We start from the raw sequence: 27,445 nt of genomic DNA, 5'->3' as shown, positions 1-27,445 counted from the left end.
TGGTGTGGTCCGAGTCTTCCTGTTCTTTTTCCTTGGCTTATATTCCAAATGTACAACAAATTCATTGCAAAATCCAAACATCCAAATCATATCAGCTTCAGATTCACAATGAAAAAGCATCAGTAAAAGATAAGCATTACATCAAAAGTAAATTACAAATTTGATTGTGTAATTAAATATGAATTTATTATAAATTATTTTCACAAGCAACCAAAATACAAAATATACAATTTGGATTTTAGTTTTTTAACACAATAAAGAAATTCATAATCATCTCGTAATTTTATGCCTGTGATCTTTCAATGGTGTCATTAGTTCCATAATCAGTACACACCATCACCTTGTCGTACTGCTTTAAAAAGCAACAATTTCAAACTTTAATATACACGTGAAACAACAACACTAGAACAATTCTCAACTATATTAAAAGTGGCATAAACACAGAGGTACAACATGTTAGTCTATACATTTACAAATGGTGCAACTAAAAGAGACAATTTCAATACAACTCTTGTACACTGGTTGCATTGTTGATTTCAACAAGAATGCATAACCTATCCATGGATAAGCACAAAAGAAAAACTATCAATATACATGTTCTCCTTGTATTTGTACAATATGTAAAGATGATTGCTCATTACAGTTTCATCCTTCGGTACTACAAGTAGAAAGACAAGTCTAAAAGGACAAATAATAAGTATGTAAAATTGCATCATGCTATACATTCTGGTAGAAGTATGGATATAATACAGACTGAGCATGTGCTATCAGTGTTGATTAATGCTCCTGAGTTTTTACAACTTTAGACATAATATCAATTATAAATGTAATATGAAATACCTGTTGTACTTCGGTAGTGTCATACAGTACTGATGTAAGAGTGAGCACGACAGTTTCCTTCTGTGGCTCAAATATAAACACATGGATGATCAGAATCAATAAGTACAAATGCAAATAGATGGTTGATAACCCACGGTCCATGGCGTAAGTTCAAAATGACATACACAGGGCATGTCCATGAGGATGCAAGTAAAGAACAACTGCAAAATCTACAAACGCATACCGCCTCACCCTGCCCTGTGCCTCATGAACGGCACAACATTGCAGAAAATGTGTTTTCATCCTTGTGCTATATGTTGATGATGGATGAGACCATATTGAATAATGAATTTAAAAAAAATACCAGTTTGCCTAATAAATGATAATCTAGCAAACCACATGTGATGACATGTGATGACATTGCATATACCAATAATATTCTCATAACCATACATAGAAAAATCCCAATAGAATGCATTTTGTCATGCATCTCCGTCCTGGGCAGTTTTCATTGGTGATGTGAAAGATATTGATGTCCCGGTCATCTCCTGTAGAAGATTTAAGTAGTGATTCGGAACTGGAGACGGGTGAGGATATTTTCTGTAGTACAAAGCAGAGAAGTGACCTTCTTTTGAATTAGAAGTCGGCTTTCAAAATGGTTGAAAGGGGTGTGTATATGTGAAATAGGTATGGATACAGTAGGTACTGTCCTTTGATTCTGTTGGGCAGTGTTTTCTGTGGGCCTGAAAAACAGTGATATGTCATGTCAATATGCTATGTCGAAACATATGTGTGGGCCCGGGGGGGGGGGGTCTTGTCAAGATTATGTGAAGCAAAATGTCTAAGGCCACCTGCAAGACTGGTGACTATTGTATATTCCCTGGGACAGCCGTCAAACTACAAGCTGTAGATACCACATCTGCAGTGACCATTTTGCAGATGGTGTCTGATGCAGGATTCCTTTGTGTTGTACATTATCTTTTGTAGTAGGGCCTTTCTTGCACCCTCCATGACCAGTGGGCCACGCCTAATGCTAGAGCTTGGCTAAAGAAGGCCTTACCTTGGATTAGGGGCATGGTGTCAAGATTATGGGAGGAGACATGTCTCTGCCCACCTGCAGGACCGACTATATAAATTTATATATACATATTACACGGGCCGCAGTAGAGGCCGTGTAGTTATGGTTATGTTGCTAAACCTATAGGAAGACCACTTTCTCGGCAGCCTATAACTTCGCTCCCCCGGAGGAATCCTCATCAAACTTTGCAAAAAATGTATATGGTTTGCTCTGAAGGTTTGGTGAGGTTTCGTGCAGGGGGGAAAAGTTATAGTGGTGGTCCCAAATGTTTTTTTTTTCCATAGACTGAATGGGCGAAAACATTGCTTTTGTATTTGTATTTATTTTATTTATATAGCGCAGCCAGGCCCAAGGGCAACCGGGCGCATATCTTATCAGTACATTACAATAATGGCAAACAATCACAGTGGAAAAACAGTTGTGGCAGAGTTACAATTAGCGTTACAGATATCATATACATCGGCAAAACAATAATGTGAGGGAGCAGTACAGTGTCCCAGCATACACGCAAGGAGTCATGTTATGCATAATCATAGGAGGATAGTTGTTATTGTGAGGTGGCTAACCAGAGCTTAGCTTTGTGTATGAATAGGTTGAGTGAAGGTAGATTTCTGATGGTGAGTGGTAGGGTGTTCCAGAGCTTGGCAGCAAGGACTGGGAAGCTAACGCCTCCAGCGCATGGCTACAGCCTGAACAGCTGGACGGATTGGCACCAAATTTGCGGCAGGAACGGGGGCGTGGGTCAGAAAGCATGCTTTTGTGTGTTTGGTGGAAATCCAACCAGTACTTTTGTTGCAAAGAACTGAAATGTACGTCTAAAAAAATTGGTGATATCTGGCTCTGCTCCGCTGACCCATTTCCCTGTTCATTCCATGGACAGAAGGCTCATTGGCTTGCAGCACGCTGTGCTGTCGTCAAACTTTGGACGTGGCCAGTGGTTGGCTGGAAGATAGCATGCTGTGCGTCAATGTTTTTGGGAAATACTGCCATGGTGTATTGGAGGACAGTGCGGTGCCGAAAGGGACTGACACACATAATGTACGGCATGTGGTGGTAGGAAGAGGAGATGGAAATAGTGGGGGGGAGAGAAGCGGAACATATGATATATTTGATCAGGTCGAAGAAGATGGTGGTGTGCGAGTGGTGTGCCACAATTTGGACGTGCCAGAAGGCGTAGCAAAACATGGTTTGCAGGATCAGGTGGGTGAAGGAGGGGGTGAACCTTTTGAGGGAGGGAAACATGGAATGATACATTTGTTCAGGTCAAAGAAGACGGTGGAGTGCGAGTGGTGTATGCAAGCCATGCAACAATTTGCGGGCAGCTCCTTAGGGGAGAACCTTCTGTGGTGATTGCATGGACGCTCCATTGGGAACGTAGACTGCATTGCAGATGATGCACAGAAAGTGACAATGTGTTGTGTTGCTGACTAGGGGTGCCAATGCTTCTGTTGACTTTGTGGGTTTCCCTTGCGGGATGGCGGTGGGTTGGGCTTTCGGTGGTAGTGGGACGTTTGGGAAGTATGGTACGTGGCCAAAAGTTGCCATGCATGCCTGCATTGCCGTGTAGTGGTTGTGGGAAGGCCTAGACTTTTGGGTGCATGGACGGAGACCATAGGCCTCTGCTTGTACCCAAGAGCCTAGGGCTTGGCCACCACCCCTGCAATGCAATGCCTCCATACATGGGAGAGCAGTGAGGCATTTTGCAGGTAGCTCATCAGGCGACTACCTTCTGTGGTGACTGCGTGGATGCTCCCTTGGGAGTGGGGACTGCATTGCAGATGATGTAAAGAAAATGAGAATGCATGACATTGCCACATGGAAGGATTTTCTACCATCACTGTTTTGCCATATGGACCATTCATGCAGCTACTCACATATCTTTTATTGGCGGATAGCTGCACAGGCCACTATCATTCTTTGGTGAGTGCAGGCAGACTCCATTGGGGATGGGGTGTGCATTGGAGACAATATGGGAAGTAGGTTTGAGAATGGTGCCTTGTTTGGGTCCGTTAGTATACCCACACATACCTGTAGGCAGGAAAGCTACATGGCCACATGTTACCATGCATTGCTCTATTGCCTATCAGTGGGTGTGCACGGACTAGCCTCTTGGGTGCATGGACAGAGGCCGTAGGACGGTGTGGGTTCCCATTGTGTTGTGGCGGTGGGTAGGGGTAGTGAAGGCAGTGGTACGTTTGTCAAGTATGGTATGTGGCGCCATGTTCCCCTGCATGCCTCCATCGCCTTGTAGTGGTTGTTGGCAAGGCCTAGGCTTTCGGTTGCATGGACGGAGGCCATAGGCCTACGCATGTACCCAAGAGGCTAGGCCTTATCCACAGCCTTACTTCAGGGAGGGCAGTAAGACATTGCCACATGGAAGGATTTTTTTTACCATCACAGTATTGCAATATGCACCTTTTATGCAGCAACTCACATATACTTCATTGGCGGGTAGGTGCACAGGAGACTATCATTTTTAGGTGAGTGCAGGCAGACTCCACTGGGGAACGGGAGTGAATTGGAGACAATATGAGAATATTTGCAGTCGGTGTACTATGTTGTCTTGTGCCTGCAATGCCCCTGCCTGTAGTCAGGAAAGCTATGAGACCACATGTTCCCATGCATGGCTTTGTTGTCTTCTAGTGGGTGTGTCCATGGACTAGACTCTTGGGTGCATGGGCGGAGGCCATAGGCCTCCGCATGTACCTAAGAGGCTAGGCCTTGAGCACAATCCCTGCAACGCAATGCAGCCATGTATGCGACTACTGTTATATTGGTATGTGGATTGCGCACATCTGTATAAAGAGTGCAATCTCTTTGCCTTAGCTCATTTGGATAAGTTATTATAACCATACCTTCTGACATCCCACAGACTTTTAAATATGTAAGTGTCCTAACATACTCACATTTGTAGAATAATTGTGGAGGACATGTTAGAGGTCTTACAGCAGCAGTGGTGAGATATGCCACCATTTGCCTTTGGATTGGTGTGGCCGTGAACAAAGCCTTGCTTCACGGAGTGCAGGAAGACATTGGAACATGCACGGGAGCACTGTCATAATAGTATCTCGAGTGCACACACATGTAAACAGAGTGCATGTCATTTGCCTTCCGTAACTTCAAAAAGTTATTATAACCATACTTTGTTCCATCCCACACACTTTGCAATATGTGAATGTCCTAAGGTACGCGCCTTTGTAGAATCATTGTGGAGGTCATGTTAGACTTGCTACAGCAGCATAGGTGAGATATGCCACCATTTGCGCAGCTACTCACATATCCTTCATTGGTGGGTAGCTGCGCAGGCGACAACCTTCCAAGCCCATTGGGGATGGGGAGAGGATTTCAGATGATATCGGGATACTTCCATTCAGTGTGCTATGTTGTGTTGGCAGTGGCAAACCCCTACTGCCTTGTGTGGATGGCTAGAGCCCTTTTAACTAACATTCTGGACACTGGTTGGAAGTAGGTTTCAGAATGTTGTCTTCTTTGGGTCTTTTCCTATACTGATATGTAACTCCAGTGTACAGTCTTGGAAATATGCGTGTCTCCTGTGGGTGCTCACCATTACAGAATGGTTGTGGAGGGCATTTTGCAGTTGGCACATCACCAGAGGTGGAGTGAAGTGCCTGCACGTACATATGGCATACGTCATTGCACTTGTTGTCATTCTTGCACTGACATGGCATCATTTGTGTTTGATATGGTGTGCCCCTGACAGTACCCTATTCTTTGAGATTGAAGGAAGATGTTGCGAGATGACACGAGTTACTAAGCATTACACATTTATGTATAAAGGGTGCATTCTCTTTGCCTTAGATCATTTGGATTTAGTTATTATAACCACACCTTCTGACATCCAACAGACTTTTATATATGTAAGTGTACTGAGGTACTCACGTTTGTAGATTCATTGTGGAGGACATGTTAGAGTTCTGACAGCAGCAGTGGTGAGACATGCCACAATGTGCCTTTGGAATGGTGTGGCCGAGAACAGAGCCTTGCTTCAGGGAGTGCAGGAAGACATTGAAACATGCATGGGAGCACTGTCATAATGGTATCTCGAGTGCACACATATGTATACAGAGTCCCTTTCATTTGCCTCTGCTAACTTCGGTAAGTTATTAAAAACATCCTTTGTTCCATCTGACACACTTTGCAATATGTGAATGTCCTAAGGTACTCGCCTTTGTAGATTCATTCTGGAGGACATGTTAGAGTTGCTACAGCAGCATAGGTGAGATATGCCACCATTTGCACAGCTACTCACATATCCTTTATTGGCGGGTAGATGCACAGGCGACTACCTTCCAAGCCCATTGGGGATGGGGAGAATATTGCAGATGATATCAGGAAATTTCCATTCACTGTACTATGTTGTGTTGGGAGTGGCAAGCCCCACCTGCCTTGTGTGCATGGCTAGGGCCCTTTGCTCTAACAGTCTGGACACTGGTTGGAAGTAGGTTTCCAAATGGTGCCTTCTTTGGGTCCATTCCTATACTGATATGTAACTCTAGCGTACACACTTGCAAATATGCATGTCTCCTGTGGGTGCTCACCATTACAGAATGTTTGTGGAGGACATTTTGCATTTGGTACACCACCAGAGTTGGTGTGAAGTGCCTGCAGTTGCATATAGCGAACGTCTTTGGACTCGTTTCTGTTCACGGACTGACATGCCACCATTTGTGTTTGGTATGGTGTGCCCCTGATAATACCCTGTGCTTCGAGAGTAAAGGAAGCTATTGCGACATGACACGAGTTACTAAGCAGTACACATTTAAAGTATGGATAATGTACAGACCGAGCCACATACAGTTGCACCGGATAAAACCATCAATGCCGTTACGTCCCACAATATACAGGACGGCAGGTCATCTGACTGATAGCATTCTTTTGCGTACTTGTTGAGATGGGCAATGGACGCGTTTGGCGTTCCTATTGTGTGCAATTGTAATGTGTGCATCGCTTCCTTTACCTGTACGTGTGGGCGGCATACACCATTGCAACAGCCACTAGCATATCTGACTTTATTTGTGGAGAGTCGTTGCTCACAGCGTGCACTCCAGGTATTTTTGTTATGTGCATGCCAAGCGTAGCGCATTCTGTCATGTGAGCACCTAGCTCCGGAAAGTAACAACATAAACAAAAACAAAAGCAGACATGTGCACACAGAGCGTACAGTTCCAGAAAATTCCCATACTTTACGAACAACACTCTGAATTGTTGCAAGTGCTTTATTTTGCTACAGAATGTTCACATGAAGGTGTAAGGTGGCTGCCATCACCGCTCTTTTATTTCGCAAACAAAATCCAGTGTGCAATGCCGTCTGTGCACTCTGCACTTCTTTTGTCATCTAGCAAAGTGGAAAAAGGATAACTTTGTGGTCCTTGGTGGGCCGTGTGGAAGAACACATTTTCTTTGCAAGGTAGATAAGGTAGCAGCTGTTCCCTCTGGGATAGTTTACATAATAAACGTTTGCAGGTTGGTTCGTATTGGCGGAACTACAAATGGACACACCGGCCTACATCGGTCAGCCCAGATAATAACGACGGAAAAGATATCGCTTATGGTAATCTTGCAATACTTGGTCCACCACCCGTCTGTTGGAATGTGGAAGGGGTGGCACGTGCCAGGTATCTGAGAAGAAAGAGGTATAAGAATAGAATTAAGTAACCGTTATTAGTGGCGGCGTACAAGACAAGAGATTGCAGGAAGGATGTTGTAGTAGGTGGCTGCCTCATGGACCTTGTAGTGTGTGTTGTTGTGTAGCGTCATAAGTTAACCCACTGCTTTGCTCTCTGTTTTCTAGATGATTCTGTCCTTGTACCACTCCACACAAGCAAAATGTCTTTGAAGCGTTGCCACCAGGCGCTCCTTTCATGTGTTTTCTTTTTACAAAAAATGACAGTGCTAGCGTGTATTGTTAGACCCATGGCATAATGTCTCTGTGTGTGTCCAAATAAAAAATAAAAAAACAACCGTCATGGGTTTCCCCTCTGATTGCAGGAGAATGCAGGAGCTGGTTTGCTTAAAAATGCAACATTGAAATGTGAGCTGTCGATGTTTGTGTGCCTGTTGACCGCTGCTTGAACCTGTGGCCGATATTACTTTCAATACAATGAGGGTGCGTAGAACTGGTAATTGTTTGAAAGGGCATAGTAAGGGAAAAACAGGGAATGTAGCACTGCACGAGTGAGCCTAAGGTGTGCTGTTTCACTGAATTATTTGCCTTCCCTTTTCATCTTGTACTTTATGTCTGGATTGGCAAGGGCTGGGAAGAATGGAAACAAAACGAAGTACAATCAGAGTTGCAATTAGCAGGGAATGGTGGAGACATGCCACTGTAACGGCACGTGATTACTGCCGCCACAAACATCCGTACAATGCACAAAGAGAAAGGGTGCGGTACAGTAAATTTATGATTATGCATACAGAACTTGAGCTTAATACATTTTAGGCATAATACACATGAGATGTAACATTGTACTTACATAACTTTGGCAAATTCTATGCTTGCATTGGGTGGGGGACAAATTGCAGTGTATGACATTTGGAATCGTTGCAGACTACCTTTGGGGCACATGGGCAGAGCAACTGCAGTGTAAGTTATGTATCCTTTTTTTGTAGAATTCCATACAATGTCTGCCCTTGGAGCTAATTTTGCTTTCCACTCAAGGCTGCTTTACATTGTGCATTTGTCATGTTGAAGGAAAGGTATGTTAGGTTTCGCTTTCCGGAGATGATGCTGGAAAAAAAAAAGGATTCATCCGGCAATGTGTTTCGATTGTACCATGCAATTCTGAATGTTGGTGGTGTCATTACAGTGAAGTTAGTAAGACGTATAAGTAGAGATGATGGTGCCGTACACATGCTGCCCTCAATGCACAGATGGAAAGATACATAAAATGTGCTGTTACAGTCCCTAAGGAACATTTATATGTGCAGTGTGTTATGAGCCAACAGTGAAGGATGCCAAACTGTGTGTGCGCTGCCTCAGCGTACATGGGTGGCTGGACCATCGTACGTAGTTTGGTGTTTAGCAGCATGAACATGTTTGGGGCTGTTGTTGATGAAAGAAAAGGAATTACTGCATACGTCCTTCAAACATTGTAAGGGGGGGTTATGTGTGCAAAAGGTGTTTACATCATACAATAAGAAAGGGAAACGGAAGTCTAAAAATGTAAGGAGCAACACAGTGTTTGAAATATGGCTGCTGAACTATGTACCATGTGCTGCCGTGAAATCTGTGGTGTATACCTTCTTTTGAAAGGGTGTACATAACAATGAAGATGACCTAATGGCCTAAACAGTGCCAGTGGAATGCAAGGAGCCAAATGTTGCAGCAGGTAGGACAGTTACGTAAGATGTATGGATGCATTGATCAAGTTGCATTGTTGTGATTGTGCAGATTATCGGGTAAGTTACCGTAGTGTAGTCCATTCAGTGTGTCCACTTATTATAGGCTTAGGTGAACAGTGTACGTAGGAAACAGGTTATCCATTGTGTGGAGGAAATGTCAGGCAATGTGAACTGCAGTGGCTAAGGGGTAGGTGGCTGTGTTATATGTGGGGTTTCTGGTATGTGGATATCTGTTTGTATGCATAGTTGTACAATACAGCAGCAGTTGAGGCCAAGGTCTGCAATATTGAATGCATGGCTGGAGCCCCTATACTGTACTGGGTGTAGTGAAGCGTGTAGGGCATAGGCACAAGCTGCGTAGTGTAATGTAGGTGTGCATCGCAAATTGTGGCATTGCTATGTGCATAGCAGAAATAAGTGCACACATTGCATTGTGGACATCGTAGAGAAGTATGATACCAATAATTGCGAACTGTTTGGATTGGGGAGGGCCTGTGCTGTTTTTTCTGTATGGAATCTGACATGTTGTAGTCATTGGTGCTCCAATATCTGTGAGAAAAGAGAACAGAAGATGTCAGAGCAGGTATTTCGTTACTTTGTAGTCCAATACATTGGATATATTTATTTACTTTGTGGACCCTCATAACTAGTACTTTATAAGTACAATGCTTTGAACCAGTGTACTGTGCAATGTGTGCAGTTCCTGTGTTTTTTTGCATAATCTTTGGGTCTGTGGGGAAAAAGAATCCATGCTGAATTAAAAAAATCCTTCCAAATGTCTTTGCTGCTATGGTGCAAAATGAAATACAGTAACGTTTGGAGGGGTTATAGAACTTTTTTAAGGTGTACTCTTGAAGTAGGAGGAAATGTATTGGTTTACGCTTTCTGCCCTACACCTGTTGGTAGGGTGGGTGACTTTGTATAGCAGTTGGTGTTTTGTAAATGCTTACTTAGTTCCTTTTTGGTAGCACTGTTTCTTTATGTGTTTGGTTGCTGCTGGTGTTTTGCACGTATTGTACCATTGTACTGTGCTACTGCAGAATTGTAATGGTAGTTACGTACCTGTTGGCATACTGTAACTGCTCATACTTTGGGAGTGTTTGAGGATATGTTTGTAGCACAGTCATTGCTGAAGGTTGAGTTGGGTTGTTTTGATGCTGCAAATGACATTGTAGTATGCTGGTTGCAGTTAGATACCAGGTGGTGTATTCTGTTTACAGTGTCCCATTCCTAAAGGGTACTTTTACAAGCTTGTCCATTCCTATTGCTACTTTCACATCTGTGTATATTCTGAAGTGGTAGTCTCCCATTATGGCTTTACCTGGTGATAGTTGCATATGTCTTTCAGTTGTATGAATATTATTAGAGAGCAGATGACTCATTTGCATACTTGGTGGTTTCAGAGGTTACTGAGGATAGTTTTGAACCCTCATACTTAGTACTTTCCCTTTTACGTATCCTGTGGAAAATATTGCAACTATGATTTGTGTACACGTACTGTTTGTGTGAGTGTACTCATTGGGTTCATTGGGGATAACATTGTCCAACACACAATGTAATGCATTTTTTCAATGCTTGCTGTATGCTAAGTTGCTTTAGGTCGACAGTGTGGAAGGGAATTTTTTTTATAGTGTACTTACGAAGGTACTGGTTGGTGCTGGGGAGTAAGTTACAGTAGGTTTGTACATCAATGACTACATTTTGCCTTCAAGAATATTAAGTACACATTTGCAAGATTTGAGGTAATCTCTGCTTTGGAATGATGGAAGTATCATTGCATTCCCACCATGACTATTGCTTTCTAATGTATGCAGTGTAGTGGCCTCCACTGGTTGTTTCGCCTGTGTGACAGATTATGGCTACTGTTGTGAAGGTTTTCTTGCCAAGTGAGACCTGTCTGTGTGTTAAAGGCGGTAAGTTTACAGTTCTTTTTGGTTCCATCGGCATTTTATCTTAAGAGCATTAATATTACATATTGACTATGTGAGTGTATATGTAGCGTCGAACGATTATCAGATTTGCATGACGTACCAGTTGCTGAAATGGAATGGAGTCACAGTTGAGTATTGCTACATACACGAAGCATTCATTAGGGACTTGTTCCTGAATGACATGGTTGCAGAGACTGCATGTATGTTTCCACATGTAGGAAATTGGAAAGATTCATTGATGAGTATTTTTTTCCTTTTCAGTATTTGTAGTAAGCACATTAGAAATTCCCATGGATCCTCTTGTCAGTTTAAAGTGAATTTCACCATTCCAGCACAGTAGTCCAATTCTTGCCTTATTCCTGAGACACTGTAAATGTTGTCAGGATTACTTTCTGCATTGCTGTGAAGGATGAGCATTTGCATACACAACTGGTATGCGCCATTTAAATAAATGTGTTCAACAATTGCTGGCATTTGGAATAGAACATTCATTGTTACATTTGCATAGCAATTAACACCTGTTGTATTGGAAAATTTGAATGGACCAGGTACTTCTGTGTCTGAGTACTTTGATGGAAGGGTACATGGTTTCTTTGAAGAGGTACTTTATTTTGTGTGTGGCGTTGAGTAATTCTTGTCTTGTGTACTCCTTTTGTCTGTGTTTTTGGTAGTGATGTAGTATAAGTTGATTTTAATTTCTTTGGTGGTAGTGTTGCCAAATCATTTACAACTTCTGCTTGAATGAGCCTTCTTTTCAAACCTTTTGGTTTCTGAGGAACAGGGTACATGTTCAGATGGGGTGTGTACAGTGCACGTAGTCTATTGCACTCTATGATGCAAGGAATGTCTGCGCCGACTGCAGTTGCATCAGAATTCACTAGATACAGTCCTTACAGTGTACGTAGCCATGACAGTGCTAGATAACTCATGCCTTCTTTGAAGACTGTGGTGCCAATATCGATCAATGCTTGATCTAAGGTTAGACCTTGCGATTTATGAATAGTTACTGCATACGCTAGTGACAGAGAAAACTGTTCTCTGCTTACACACATGTCTTTGAAAAGAAGGAATCGCACCGTTGTGCATCCTATCTTTTTAACTTCTGAAAGTTTGTCAAACTGGATGTTCACAAACTGAATGCTGTTGTCCTGTGGGTATGTCTGGAAGCTAACAACTGTACCAAGTGCTCCATTAACTAACCCTTGCTCTACGTCAAGGTTACGCTTCAGCATTACTCTACAGTTGACAAATAATGTTAACATTTTCTCCAAACCTGCTGTGTTGGAGATAGAGGTTTCTAAGGTATGTAGTCATGCTATGCCTTGTTGACACATAGGTATTGTCATATCGTGTACGTCCAGTTTGTCTGTTGCATGAATTTTCACTAGTTGTTGTTTTTCTTTTTTCAGCATTGTTACATTGAATTGTGCACAACTTGCTAGAGTTGGCATTAAGGGCATATAGGTGCCATTTTTGTGAGCTAATTGTTCCATGACATCAGTAGCACATGTGTTACGCCTGTACAGCTCATGGATGTGTCTAGTATTGAGGGTAGACTGCGCACCAATACGTATGTTTTTTAAAATGTTGCATAGGTGAGGTCTGCAGATTGACACATGTTTTGAGTTAGTTCTCTGTATTGGAAATGTTGCCAGAGATTTACATTCCCAATGCTTCCAAGACTTTTACGGCACACTTTCTGTCCTAAGATTTTGAAGATGGGTTTACCTTTCACTGGTGTTAATTGAAGAAGACATGTTTTCCTCCAAAGAGTTCTTCGTAGTCTGTTTTGAGGACTTCTTGCAATCTGAGATGAATCAAAGCCAACATTAGGTTGGAGACGATGCTCACCCCATCTATTAGGAGCATTTTCATCTGTTTCAAAACTCTGCGTAGCTCCATAGCAGGTTCTGCTGAAAGTTTATAGTACGCTCATTTGTTTTTGTGTTCTACTGGAAGGAGTAGCAATCGGTGTAGAGTGATGACTGCACCTATGTTGTAGGCAGACAAACCTGTAGGGGTGGTTACAACAGCTGAAAGGTTGTTGTTTGTTAATTGCTGGAGGTATTTACTGATAATTTCTATTAAGAATGTTTTCCCTGACCCAGCTTCACCACTTACATACAGCAGTACAAGTTTGTAGTTGTCACAGGTGCAAGTTTTACTTTCGTGCTGTATACCATGTTACATTTTTTCACTTACTTCCAGAAAAATGGTACGCTGCTCATTGTTTAGTTGTGATTTCAGTACAGCCAATTCGTCTGCAGATTGCTCATACTGAAACATGGTGGTGGTTACTTCTGTCATGGCTAATTCTGCCTCATTTGCTATGAGTGGCTGTCCAGGTGGTTCTTGGCTGCCTGTTACAGAAGGTTCACTGCTCTCAGAAGTGTCTACAATTAGTTGTGCTTGAATTCCTCTTCTTGTTGGCTTTCATTGTCCAATATGCTTTTGTTTAGTTTTCATCTGTAATTGTGCTTTCACTTGCATTGAAATGATCTTCATAGGAGACGTGTGTGCCTAATAAATCTTCTTCTTTTCTCCATGGTTTGAAAAAGTGCAGTAGAGCAATTTAGTACAGTTCTTTGTCTTGAGAAGTTTTTAATGACAATTTCATATGATTCATTAGGCTGCGTTTGGTAAGTTTCACCAGGCTGCCTTCACAACTTTCTACTCTGTATCTACCTTTTTTTTCTCATCTGGTTTAATGTTATTTTTTTATGCAAAGTTTTGGGCTATGTGGTACAGGCACAAGCCTTCTAAAGTAATACTCCTGTTCAGGTAGTCTGTGTCCAATAAGTTGTTCTTCAAAATGTCCTAGCTGTTGGGATCGCTTTTGGCTATTGTTTGTATGTCTTTGTACGATTTAAGTACTCTTTTTCTGGAAGCAGTAGGACCAAGACTTAGCCACACTATGGGCCTCATTACGACCCTGGCGTTAACCATGGCGCCGTTAGCGCCATGGTTGATGCCGGTAAATTGCCAACTCCGCCATGGTGAATGGCGGAATTACCGCCCCATTCCAAGGTTGGCGGGGCGGTAATTCCCCATTCACCATGGCCCCTTCCCCATTCCCATTTTTGGTCCATAGGGCTCAATGGGAATGGGGAAGGCGCTAATTACGGCATGAAAATTACGGTGCCGTAATTAGCTCCTAGGTCCGTTTGCAGGTTGGTTTTTTAACGCCTGCTAAATGCAGGCCTTAAAGTGCAACCCGCAAAGGGACCACATAATTAGGCGTTAAGGGTTTAACGGCGCCGACACCTTTTACGGCGCCGTTAACCCCTTAACGCCTGGGTTGTAATGAGGCCCTATGTTTTCAGATTTCCCATATAAGGCGGTGCCGGTTAAACGGTCTGTGGCTTCGCAGCAGCCGAATTCTCTGTGGGACAGCATTTTTATGCCAAAGCTGTACAATGTTTGTGCCAGTGTTTTGTCAGATGACATGTCATCCGAGAGGTCTTTGAGCTCAGTTTTCTCTGCTTTGGTTAAGTAGGCTGTGACATATCGTGCAACCTCAGTGGAAGTGTCTGCAATGTACTGTACATCAACATTAGCATTCCATAGTAAGGCAATTACTGCATTGTAATCATTGATGTACTTTGATGCTTTGCTCCTTTTTATGCAGTATGTGTTCATAGGAGATTTCCCTTTCACACTGTGTCGAACCGAAGACATGAAGTTGTTTACTTGCCCTGTTGTTGAAACTGGTATAGGGAAACCAAAGCAGCATTTGGTGTAGCATTTGCCTCTTTTCTTATATTTGCCACACTTGTGTCTTTGGAAATGCTAAATGTGTGCGTGTAGGTCACTATGTGTACTTTCCGAAGGGATTTCGCAAGTGACATATTTGTGAATGAACTGCAAAACAGTTTCATCACTCTCCTCACCAAAGTTAGGAGCATTTTTAATCCACAAAAGTATGTGGATGTGTGGTGCTCCTCTGGGTTGATGTTCTTTTCTCCAAAAGAAGTGTTCCACTTCTCCGAGGGGAGGAAGTACTTTATTGCAAATGAAGTGCAGCATGGCAAGGAAGCGATGATGGAAGTTCTGTGAAACATTTACTGAATCAAGATAGCAAAGTTCCCCTGGTGTTTTCATGTCTACACCTCTTTTGTTTTTGTTTGCTATGCGTAGGAAAGTGTGCAAGTCTTCCCATGCATACTCTGCACAACCCAAAGTGACAAACCATGTGGGTGGCCCAAGATTGCGTAGCATGCACCATAAATCTGTGTGCCGTCGGAACCAGTACTCTTTTGTACCACAGATGTTTGCCAAGAGATCTGTAGTAGCTGTGTAGCAGACATGTTTTGCAAATGGGAACCTGTTTTCAATGTGTGGGCAACTCCATAGCATAGCTTTGCCAGTTCACTTTCAAAGAGGAGGTGGAATATGTACTCCACGTTCTGTCTAAATCTAGGGTCTTCAGAATACATTTGATGCTGTTATTTGTGTGCATCTTTCATCATATCTTCCACCTTTTCCTGTCGGGAAGAGTAGAAGAAAAGCTTGTGCTTATACACTTTTTCCCATATACTGATTGGTGCTCCTTTGGCTTGCCTCATTTCATATGATGCGTGTGCATTGTCTATGGTGTCTTGGAGTACAGTGGGTGAATTGTATAGTGGTCTAAAACATTGGAGGCAGCACTAGGATCTAGACGTTCAAATTGGCCAGTTGTTGAGGAGTCCTGAATTATTTTGGTTGTTTCTCTCAGGTTTTCTTCAACGTTTATTTCCTTGTAGTATTCATTCTTTTCTTTAGGTATTGCAAGGCTTCTCTAAATTTGCTTAAGTCCAGTAGTTGCTGCCAAACATTTTTGTCTTTTGCAGGTACACCATTTACCAGGATAATCAAAGATTTTTCTATTGGCCTTTGCACTCGTAGAGTGTCTACATTTTCTTTGAGATCTAATGGTAAATAAACTACTTTCCCACGAATGCCTCTCAGTAATTCGGTGGGAGGCAATTTTGCAGTTTTTGCAGAAAGAGTTTGTTCCAGCGAATGGAAAAACCAGAACGGAGGTGATTGGGCCGTCCTTCCAAGACGACCGCTAGCTTACCGGGGCGGGGTTCTGCTCCGAGTGCAGCATGGACCATGGAAAGCCAAACGCCTTCACAGGCAGACGCCGGCTTCCCACGCGGTTCCTTTCACAACACGGTCGAGGCCGTACCCAGTGACGCGAAAGGCAGAGACCCGCTTCCGAGTTCACCGCCAACACTCACCTTCAAAAAGCATAACAGAGACCTCGAGGGTGCCAGACCTCTTCAAGACGGGAGTTCCTAACGGGGACCTGGACTTGGTGGACCGGGCAGGCAACCCTCCTTCAAACCAAGAGAAAGGGGGCGGGGCTTATGGGGATATTTATAGAGAACCAAGCCAAATCCGTGCTGATTGGCTACCTGGACCCCAACCCCTATATAAGGTAAAAACAAATGATGGACTGTGTGTTTCTTTGCCATTCTCTTCTAGGACTTCGAGAGACAGAGAGCTGTGCCTGAGACGCTGTGGGTTTACGAGGACTAGCTGCAAGGTTGAGAAGCCACATCCATATTCCAAGAAAAAGAAGAAGCATTCTTGAACTTTTTGTTCCTTTTGAATTCCTGTATCCTGAATAAAGGTTTTACTTAAGTTCCACTCCTGGCTGCCTGTCCCTCATTCACAAATTTGGTGGCAGCGGTGGGATGTCACAGCACGCCATGGAAGGTATCATTAAAACCCTGGCAGAAGGACAGCAGCAACTTCAGCAGATCATACAGGTCCAGTTAAATCAGGCACAGACTGACCGCCAAACCATCCAACAAACCCTTCAGTTGCATGCAGCAAACCAAGATGCACTAAAGAAAATGACGGAGGCTGTGGTAACCAGTAGAGGCAATCCGATGGCTCCTACAGCTGTGTTACAAAAATACCAAACCGGTGAAGACCCCTGTTACTTCTTCACCAATTTCGAAAGGGTGGCAGGCAATGCACTTCATTGCACCCTTGCTGACCGGCAGCATGCAAGGAGCATACCAAGCGGCCAACCCAGCGGGGGACACTGCCTACTCAGATATCAAGAGAGCCATTTTCCCGGATAGGAATGGACATAGTGGGACCATTAGAACCCAACAGCCATGGATATCAGTACATCTGTAACGCTCACCTGATTCCCGTAGAGGCGCCGGTCTTGACTGGGCGTATACCGTATCTTCAAAGGTGATGTGTAACACACGGCTGGCTCTTTGGGCTGGACCTCTGTGCACTGTATGTCTGACTCGAAGGGTAAGATGTCTGCAGATAGAAAATATGGGATTAAGGAACTGGGTTATTGAATGTCTCTCTCTTCTTCCCTTTCTCTTCTCCTGTAGAACCCCAAAGGTTAACGCTCTCACCTTAGGTAAGTGAACGCTGTGCTCTCCATCTGCCTCGGGGCAGGGTGCTGTAACCAGTTTCTTCACTGGATAAGGGGAGCAGGCCTCTTGGCTTCAGAGGACTGCTGTCCGTCGTTTACTGCACGAACGGTAAGTTTCGAGTAATTCTAATGTCTTTAAAGTCTTTAGTAATGATGTTTCTTGTTTTGCAGGGTTCCGGCGATGGCGGATGACGGGCTGAAGTGAGTTGAAGATGGAGCCCGTGTGATGAATAGAAGCGCCTGGAAGCACGTAAGTAAGCGCTTGTTGCTTGCTTCACGATGCGCTCTAACTGTCTTTTTATTTTGCAGGTACAAGTTCGGAGAGGCTGCAGGGTGCCGGAATACCCACTGGGTTAGATGTGGAAAGGAGTAATGGCACGTGAGTATTAAAGTTCCCCAATGTCTTTAAACGCACCTTGTTTTGTCTTTCAGATGCGGGATGCAGCGCCGAAGGCCTCCGGAGCGTGCGAAGAGTTGGTAAGCTTTTGTCTTTCAGATGCCGGAATGCAGTGTGAAGACCTCCGGAGCGCACGAAGAGTAGGTAAGCCTTTGTCTTTCAGATGCCGGAATGCAGCGCGAGGCGTTGGTGACAGCCGATGGACCAGGTAAGTGAAGAGCTGTCACTGAAGACCGTAATGCTAACCTGTTCTTTCTTGTCTTTATAGGTGTTGCTGAAGACTGGATTCAGGATGGTAAGCCTTTTTCCTTAGGCCCAGGATCAGATGCAGAAGACACGATGAGCGTTCTGCTGCAGAGGATGCAGAATAACGCAAAGCAAGATCCATCCATCGGGTGTGGTTTAAATAGCCTCCTGTAGTGCTTAGGTGTCTCCTTCCACAGCCACGCCTAGGTAAGAAAAGAGTTCCTGCTTTCCAGAAGAGTTCCAGTGTTCTGAATCTAGGGAGTGGCTCCTGCCCCACCCAACAGGAAAAGTAGTTCCAAACAGAAGAGGATCAGAGGCTCAACTGGCAGGCAAGTAAGCAGCATGGTCTGCTGCAGGTAAGTCCACCCAAGCATTATGAGCCCGGCGCTTCCAGCGCTGGGACTGGGCATATTTATGAGCCTGGTGCCACTTGCGCCAGGACTGGGTCCAAAAGGTCCCAATTGGGACTGGTTGGCACTCGGAACCTGGGTTATGGATCTGCTTCCAAGGGAGTTGGGAAAACCCTGACCTTTTGGAAGCAGAGATCATGACAACATCCTAGTCATCGTAGACTACGCAACACGATATCCAGAGGCTTTCCCCATGAAGGGAACAAGCGCCACACAGGTCTGCAATTTGTTAGTCCCTTTCTTTTGTTGTGTGGGACTCCCAGACGAGATACTGACCGACCAGGGGTGGAATTTCATATCCGGGGTAATGCAGAGAGTCTGCCAACAGCTGAACATAAAACAGATCCGTACCACCGTCTATCATCCACAGACGGATGGGTTGGTAGAACGTTATAACAAGACTATCAAACAAATGTTAAAAAAGGCAACTGAGCCCATGGGCACTAACTGGGACTGGGTATTTCCCTGGGTACTCATGGTGTTACGTGATACCCCACAATCGTCCACCGGGTTCTCCCCTTTTGAATTGTTGTTTGGTCACAAACCCTGAACAGTACTTGACCTAGCACGCAGCGAATGGGAAAACCAAAAGGAAGAAACCCAACTCACAGATTATGTGATTAATCTTCGGGATACCCTAACACACATGAGAGAGCTGGCTAGGGAGAGCCTGAGCCGGTCACAACGGACACAAGAAAAATATTACAACCGCAACACCCGAGTAAGGTCCTTTAAGAAAGGCGACAAAGTACTGGTACTATTGCCCACGTCTTACAATAAGATGCTGGCCCAATGGAGGGGTCCCTATACCGTACTGGATGTACTCGGGCCGGTCAACTACTTGATAGAACAACCAGACCGAAAAGAGAAAACCAAGAACTATCACATCAACCTACTGAAAGCTTGGAAAGAGCCAAGCACAGCTCCAAGCGGCATGAATGTAATGTGTCCCGATACACCAGACAGTAGTTCCGAGGTCTCCGCCCTGCAGGCAATGCAATGGGGACCGAACATGTCAGAAAAAGAAAAAACGGAAATCCTAGAAGTCCTTAACTCTCTGAGAGAGGTCTTCTCATTCTTTCCAGGCAGAACTCCACTAGTAGAACACCGAATAGAGACCCTACCGAACCAGTTTGTCCGGTTAAGACCCTACCGACTTCCTGAGGCTAAAAGAGCACTGGTGCAAGCTGAAATCAAAGAAATGCTGAAACTGGGCATAATCGAGAGATCGACAAGTCATTGGTCTTCCCCGATAGTCCTGGTGCCCAAACCTGATGGCACGACTCGATTTTGTATGGACTATCGGAAACTTAATGAGATCTCAACCTATCAGGCTTACCCCATGCCTCGGATAGACGAGTTACTGGAACGACTTGGAGCCGCCCAGTACCTAACCACCATAGACCTTACTAAGGCTTACTGGCAGATACCCTTACGGGAAGAAGATAAGATTAAAACTGCTTTCTCTACCCCGTCAGGGTTGTACCAGTTCACAGTTTTACCATTTGGTCTCCATGGGGCTCCTGCTACGTTCCAAACATTGGTGAACCAAGTACTGATGTCACACAACGATTACACCTCAGCCTACTTAGACAACATTATAGTGTTCAGCAAGAGCTGGGAAGAACACCTTGAACATCTTGGAAGAGTTATAAAAGAACCGGAGAGGGCCGGACTGAAAATCAACCGAAGGAAAACAACCATCGGGGCCCAACAGACACGTTACCTAGGTCATTTAGTAGGCATGGGAAGGATCCGGCCCCAACTTGACAAAGTCGAAGCCATTCAGAAACTACCCATGCCTAGCAATCGCAAACAAATACGGCTTATTTGGGTTTTGGGGGTTACTACAGAAGGTTTATACCCATGTTTTCCTCAGTGGCAGCCCCACTGACAGAGGCCTTAAAAAGCACCTATAAGAAGGACGTCTGTTCCAATCCTGACACAGTCAGGGCATTTAATCATCTGAAGAATTCAATCTCAGCCCTACCTGTCCTATATTGTCCAGACTTCAATAAAGAATTCTTCCTACAGACTGATGCGCCTCGTTCTGGTTTAGGTGCGGTGCTCTCACAAGGAACAGAGCAGGATCTGTATCCCATCACCTTTATCAGCTGTAAACTGCTTCCCCACGAACAGCCGTACTCAAAGGTAGAAAAAGAGTGTTTAGCGATCAAGTGGGCAATCGAATCTATGAGATACTATCTCCTGGGTCGGACATTTACTGTATTTACTGACCATGCGCCTTTACAGTGGTTGGCCGTACAGAAAGATTCGAATCAGCATGTGCTAAGATGGTTCCTCACTCTACAAGAATATCGTTTAAAATGTTACACAAGCCTGCATCCTTCCAGGTGGTTCCGGATTACCTTTCCAGGAGCGTTGATCGGCCCGAGCGGCTAGATTCCTCGGGGGGAGTATGTGATCGGAGGGATATGGACGGCATGAAAGGGAAGAGGCGAGAGGAGGGACCACATGAGAGAGAGCACCCGATCGAAGGAAGACCACCTGAGAGGGGCTACCAACCGACCAAGCTGCGAGGTCGGGAGAGCAGAGTCCAGATAATTAACAGTCTTGGGACCCCGGAAGACAGCATTAAGAGAGATGTGGACGAAAGGACTACGGCTGATACCGCTTACATGAGTATAGGATACGCAGAAAGAGTTTGTTCCAGCGAACGGAAAAACCGGAACGGAGGCGATTGGGTCGTCCTTCCTGGATGACCACTGGTTTACCGGGGCGGGGTTCCACTCCGAGTGCAGCATGGACCGTGGCAAGCCAAACGCCTTCACAGGCAGAAGCCGGCTTCCCACGCGGTTCCTTTCACAACACGGTTGAGGCGGTACCCAGTGACGCGGAAGGCAGAGACCCGCTTCCGAGTTCACCGCCAACACTCACCTTCAGAAAGCGTAACAGAGACCTCGAGGGTGCCAGACCTCTTCAAGACAGGAGTTCCTCACGGGGACCCGGACTTGGCGGGCCGGGAAGGCAACCCTCCTTCAAACCAAGAGAAAGGGGGCGGGGTTTATGGGGATATTTATAGAGAACCAAGCTAAGTCCATGCTGATTGGCTACCTGGACCCCAACCCCTATATAAGGTAAAAACAAATGATGGACTGTGTGTCTCTTTGCCATTCTCTTCTAGGACTTCGAGAGAGAGAGAGCTGTGCCTGAGACGCTGTGGGCTTACGAGGACTAGCTGCAAGGTCGAGAAGCCACATCCATATTCCAAGAAAAAGAAGAAGCATTCTTGAACTTTTTGTTCCTTTTGAATTCCTGTATCCTAAATAAAGGTTTTACTTAAGTTCCACTCCTGGCTGCCTGTCCTTCATTCACACCTTGTATTCCTGTGCAGTTGTGCACTGGACAGGAGTCCATAGTTTGTAGCATTTTTCTTTTTCTTTTCTCATTGCCTTTGACATACTGATTGAGGAATTACTGCAAAGATGTGATTAGGCATTGGAGAACGTTACACATTCATGTGAAAGGCCATTTGTAGGCGAGGCGTGTTGGTTTGGTGGAATGGAGAGTGACATCGAAGTTTGATGGGGATATTTCTGAAAGCAGTGTTTCTTCTTCCATTATGCTATTGTGTATCTTTTCATAACCTCGTTCACTCTGATGTAAGGCAATTTGGTTTGTTTGTTGTTGTTTGTATGATTCGTCATAGAAGTATGGCTCTGTGTTGGTGGTGTGACTCCACTCACCTGTACAGATGTGGCTAAAGGTGTCTATGCTGATATTGCGTTTGTTGCTAAGTAGTGCTTGCAATTAATCAATTAATCTTGTTAGTGGTTTCATTCTGTTCAAAATAACTATGAACAATTTCCGTTTCACGATCATTGCACTGTCTACAAGAGCTTCCATGATGACTTTTCTGCGATAGGTCTTGAGGGTTGAACGTGATTTCTGCCCTCTATTTAAAAGGTTCCGAAGGACTCTGTATTGGAATTTGTTTTGTAAAAGTAATTTTTTGGAATGCTTGCTTGTGGTTACATTACTATTTGTACAGGCTCTGTTAGCAGTAGTGCATGTTGCACTGTTTTTAGTGCTTTTCTTTTCATTCTTAAATTTTGACAGATGAACTACACCGTCTTTACTGGTAGATGCATCCGTTATCCTTAATGACTGGACTAGCTCTTCTCTTTCAACTTTCTGTAGAAGTTCTGCTTGCAGTGGATGGCTACTTTCTATGTTTTTAGGTTGCGTGGCCCTATTTCTGCGTTGCTTTCTACGGAGTTGCAGTTTGGTAGGCATTGTGTAGTAGTGTTGGCGAAGAAAGGGAAGTATGGGTGTGCAGATTTTCAAATGTATATGTGTGCAATGTGCATGAGATGGGTCAATAGGAGGGTAGGCATATAAATGGAAGTGTGTTACGGTGTAATGGCTTCTAACTTTCGGTTGGGGACACTGTCTTACTATGTGGGGATTAGTCTAATGGTGGTGACATAACAAAACACTGAGCACATGTAGAGGTGCCATGAGGAACAATGAAGTACATACTGGTGGACTGCCGCAAATCTATATGCTACAATACAACAACAGTGCACTCTTCTAGTAAGGCGTACAACAGTATGATGGGATTGTACTTACTTTGCTACTTGGTGAAAGTAGGTTTATTGCAGGCTGTATTCTGAAGTGCCCATGCCAGTGGTTTTCCAGAGACAGGTGGGTACTGCACCTGTATAAGAAGATGGTAAGAAAATATGTTGGCTAATGGCATAGTGCTTACATTTGTAGAATACATTGTTTAAAACTCTAGGGGGATGGCTTGGTAGGTGACCAAGTGTGTGTGTATAAATGGATGGCTTACGATACCACTGGGGACTTGGGAGCATAAGCATGTTTGTGAAGGCGGTAGGTGGGTTATTTGGGAGTGTATTGGATGACGTCTTATTGAACACGTGTGTGTATTAGTGATGGAGTATTTGCTTTCAAAATGGAGTACTGCGCATTGTGGCAGAATGACAAAAAGGTGCGGAAAGATGTACATTGTGCAAAGCGGAATGTTTTTGTGTGTGCATTTGCATGTACTTCTTTGCATACATATGCTTGCTACATGAGTGGAGCCATTGTTTCCGGTCTTTAATTTCCTTATGTACATTTATGAATGTTACTGCTGTCAATGTACACATACATTTTTTCTTTTTTAAGTAATGTTGTAATCTATGAAGTGTGAAAGGTAAGTGGCAGGAAACTGTTGTTATGCATTCAGTGTATGCACTTGGCTTACTTTGGTGGTATACGTTGCCTGATCCTTTTGTGTGTGATTTTTACATATTGGATAGGAAGTGCGTTAATGGGAGAAAGCATTGTACAAATGAAGGACCAAAAGAACAGAGTAGCCGTTTGCATATAACAATGGCTGCTACGGGCAAATGCCAACTTTGCAACCACCTACCACTGTAGGAGCCATTTAATGGTAGGTGATGGAAGCAAGAACAGTATGAATGTCGAGTACGTTATTGAGATTCAGTGCCAGGTACCCTGTTGCTACGAACGTATAACACAGTTGAATGTACTGTACAAAAAGTAGTAATACCTATGAGGCGTGGTGACGGGTAAGGATGCCGATTTATGTGGATGCAAAACTCGTAGATCGTTTTACAGTATTTTCCCGTGCAGGTGCTTTTGATTTACAGGACACTTGACCTCTGCGTGTTTAACAGTTGGTATGGACTGTTCAACAGAGGTGACAGCATTAGATGCAGAATTCTTGGATGTAATTGGTGGATGCGTATGTGACAGTTTAACAGTAGCCAATGAGGGAGTGCTGGGAAAATACTGGAAAGTGAAGAAGGACTGGTCCTGCTGTAGTGGGGCGCGGCCCTCGCGATAGTTGTGGAAAGCGCATATGCTACATGCTGTGCGTCTTAATATGCTTGCCATGGAAATGGGACTACGGATTATAGAATCAGGTGTATGTCTGCTTTTCTGTTCCACGGTAGGATGTTCTTCTGTGCGCATGAGAACCTTAGTGCTTCCAGTGTGATGTTTGTCAGTGGAGTTGATATTTTTTTTCCGTCTATTAAAATTAGTCTTCTGTTCTACAATGTTTAATTTACGTTGCAAACACTCGTGTAATAATTTAAGGAGGAAAAACAGACAGCAATCCCCAACAACTACCCCCCAAAAAGGTGTTTCTTTACACATCGCTTTACAAAAATAAAAAAACACTTTTCACAACTACCAACAAAGCTCCCATTCTCTATGATGCTTCAAATGTGTTTGCGCAGCCCTCCCCCCACAAAGGACAATATGTTCGCGAAAGCCGCAGCATTTGGAGGTGTGCACAATCTACATCCTGGTCTTTTCAAGGTGGCTGCAATGGAAATGGGACTGTGCAAGAGTTGGGATTGGTCAATATGATTTTGTGGGTGCGGTGTGTAGCAACAGATTGTGCCAGAATGTGTGTTTGCAAATAGGAGTGCAGATGACTATGGGTACGGTTGTGCCGTTTGTTAGGTGGGCTATATGACTTTTTTTGCGTGACTCCTGGATACATTGGGTACAAGTTTACACAGAACGCTGTGCACTGGCAGCACACCCTGGGAACCATAATATCGATGTGCACTGGTACGGAATACGTGGGATGAAGTGGCTCCATGTGGGTCCTCTTTGTGCCAGTTTGGTGACGCTCGCTCATCCAGAAATTATTATTGTTCATTGTGGAGGGAACAGTTTAGGACATGTTAGCGGCATCTCACTGCAGTTTGCCTTGAAGGCGACATTATGGCAACTCATGGACATGTTTCCAACGTCGCACATAATTTTTGTTTGCATTGCCCATAAACAGCTGTGGCTGCGTTCTTCCTTTTGTTGCCCACAAACGGAGAAAGCGTGGCGCAAAGTGAACAAGGCTGTTTGTGCTTTTATGCAAGATTTTGGCATGTCCTCTTTCCACAATGAAAACATTACAATTCGTACTAGCAAAATCTTTCGTTCAGATGGAGTTCATCTGACTGATGCTGGCAATGAGCTGTTTCTGCACAGTATCCAGCAGCGCTTCAAGAACTTTAGCAAGCATTTTCCCTCTGGGTGTTCATCACTTCGCAAACTTTGTAAACACAAACAGCACAAAAAGGCTCTTTTCAGAGCCACCACTTTGTTTTGAGAAGGCGTACAATGTTTTTGATGGCATCCTGCCATCCAGCGTTGCCAACCGTGTACGCGGCGCTCATAGGCTTCGCCACCGCCTGCATGCTTTCTTTCAAATTCTATTTTTGAACAGGGCAAGGGGGCTCTGAAAAGAGCCTTTTTGTCCCCCCCATGACCCTTCTGGTTGTGTTGCATTTTTCCTGTTGTTGTAAAACACGCCACAGAAGAACAGGAATGGGAGGGAGGTTTGGCAAAGGGAACCAACCACAAGAATACGGAATTGCATGTGGAGAGCACAAAATGTTGCGTTGACCTCACTTCGGTAGGGGGCACTTTTTGTCATGCTGCTGGAACGTAGCCTCAAAAGCACTTCGAAATTGTTCCCCCCTGCACAGTACCACGTCGCAGTACATGCACAAGACAATGACCTTTGAAAGGTACGGGTCTGTAGCGGGGTGTATGACCTGCAAGGCTGGTTGCGGGACGTGCTGGCACACTGAAGTTTCCCTAGTGGTGGCAGGAGCCGATGCGGAGGATACTGTAGAGGAAAGTAACCTACTGCCTTCTTGGAAGGGGATAACCCTCGGAACAGCTGCTTTGTGGTTTGATTTCAGGTGCCGCTGCATGGAGGTAGTGCCGTAGCTGTACAAGGCAGGTTTTCCGTGACTTAGTACTATGCCGCACTGGCTGCATTTTACCTGGTTTGCATGAGATTTAGGCACATCTCCAACAGTCATAAATAGTTTCCACACCCATGACTCACGCAGGGTGTAGGCAATGGAGATTCCCTCTACTTTATCCTTGTTTCCTTTTTCATGTCCATCCACATTATCACACTTGCTCCCTTGCTCAGGCACTTCAGACGGAGGTGGTGGTGGTGAGGATGTGGGTGCTCCTGAGTCAAAGGTAGTAGCAGAAGCCCTGGTGGCCATTAGTTGCAGAGATACTTTCCAGGCACAGAATTAGTCGGAAAGCAATATCTGCATGAACCATTGTGCACCGCTGGTCTTCTCTGGAAAGCCAAACATGTATTGCAGCGCAGTTGTGGGGTGTGCCCTTTCATAGGACTGTTGTGGAGTACGTGCAACCGGAGTGGGCTTACATCTGTCCCTGCAAAAACTACATGCAGAGGGGAGAGTGTAGGACCTCTGTAAGGGTGCACTCTCACTGTAACACTCCATACATTGCAGACAATAGTCCTTTTTTTCAATGTGCACAGGTCTGGATCGTGTCTGCCAAATAAGGGCCCATGCGCAGCGTGATTCCATTCCCATGCTGACGTCGCCATTGCTCTCCATTTGGACGGCTGTCCGCGGGACGCATATTGGCTGGAATACTTTGTGGCCACGTGCATAGGTCTGCTACAGATACCCTTGCCATCCACAGACCACTTAAATGTATGGCACACGTGCACTGACCATTTCTAAATAAGCTCGGTGTGTGCATGGTACAGTAGGTGCAATGTTCACGTGCACCGGTACTCACAGGACGTGGCTGAGCGCTTCCACCTACTAAAACTACATCACACGTTTCTTCGCATATCTTGGCCAGGCGCAGTGTTACCAGGGGTCACAAGAAGAGATACGCATGTGCGAAGTTGTGCGACTGACAAACGTACGGTCCTACAACTACTTGCAGGCAGTTCTGTGCATGCAAACATGCGGCCCATAGTGGCGTCCTACGAATGCTTCCATTGTGATTGCGCATGGG

General features: G+C 44.5%; 1 protein-coding gene across 1 annotated transcript in view; it reads right to left on the bottom strand.

Annotated features, from left to right (window-relative positions):
- ADPRHL1 (ADP-ribosylhydrolase like 1) overlaps positions 1–27,445 on the bottom strand; it is a 452,191-nt gene that overhangs the window by 286,986 nt on the left and 137,760 nt on the right. The gene's annotated exons all lie outside the window — the stretch shown is intronic.

The sequence above is a fragment of the Ambystoma mexicanum genome, chromosome 7p (assembly GCF_040938575.1).
Source record: "Ambystoma mexicanum isolate Mex_15411 chromosome 7p, UKY_AmexF1_1, whole genome shotgun sequence".
In the NCBI taxonomy this organism is placed as follows: domain Eukaryota; kingdom Metazoa; phylum Chordata; class Amphibia; order Caudata; family Ambystomatidae; genus Ambystoma; species Ambystoma mexicanum.
This window is presented reverse-complemented; position numbering and strand designations above follow the sequence as displayed.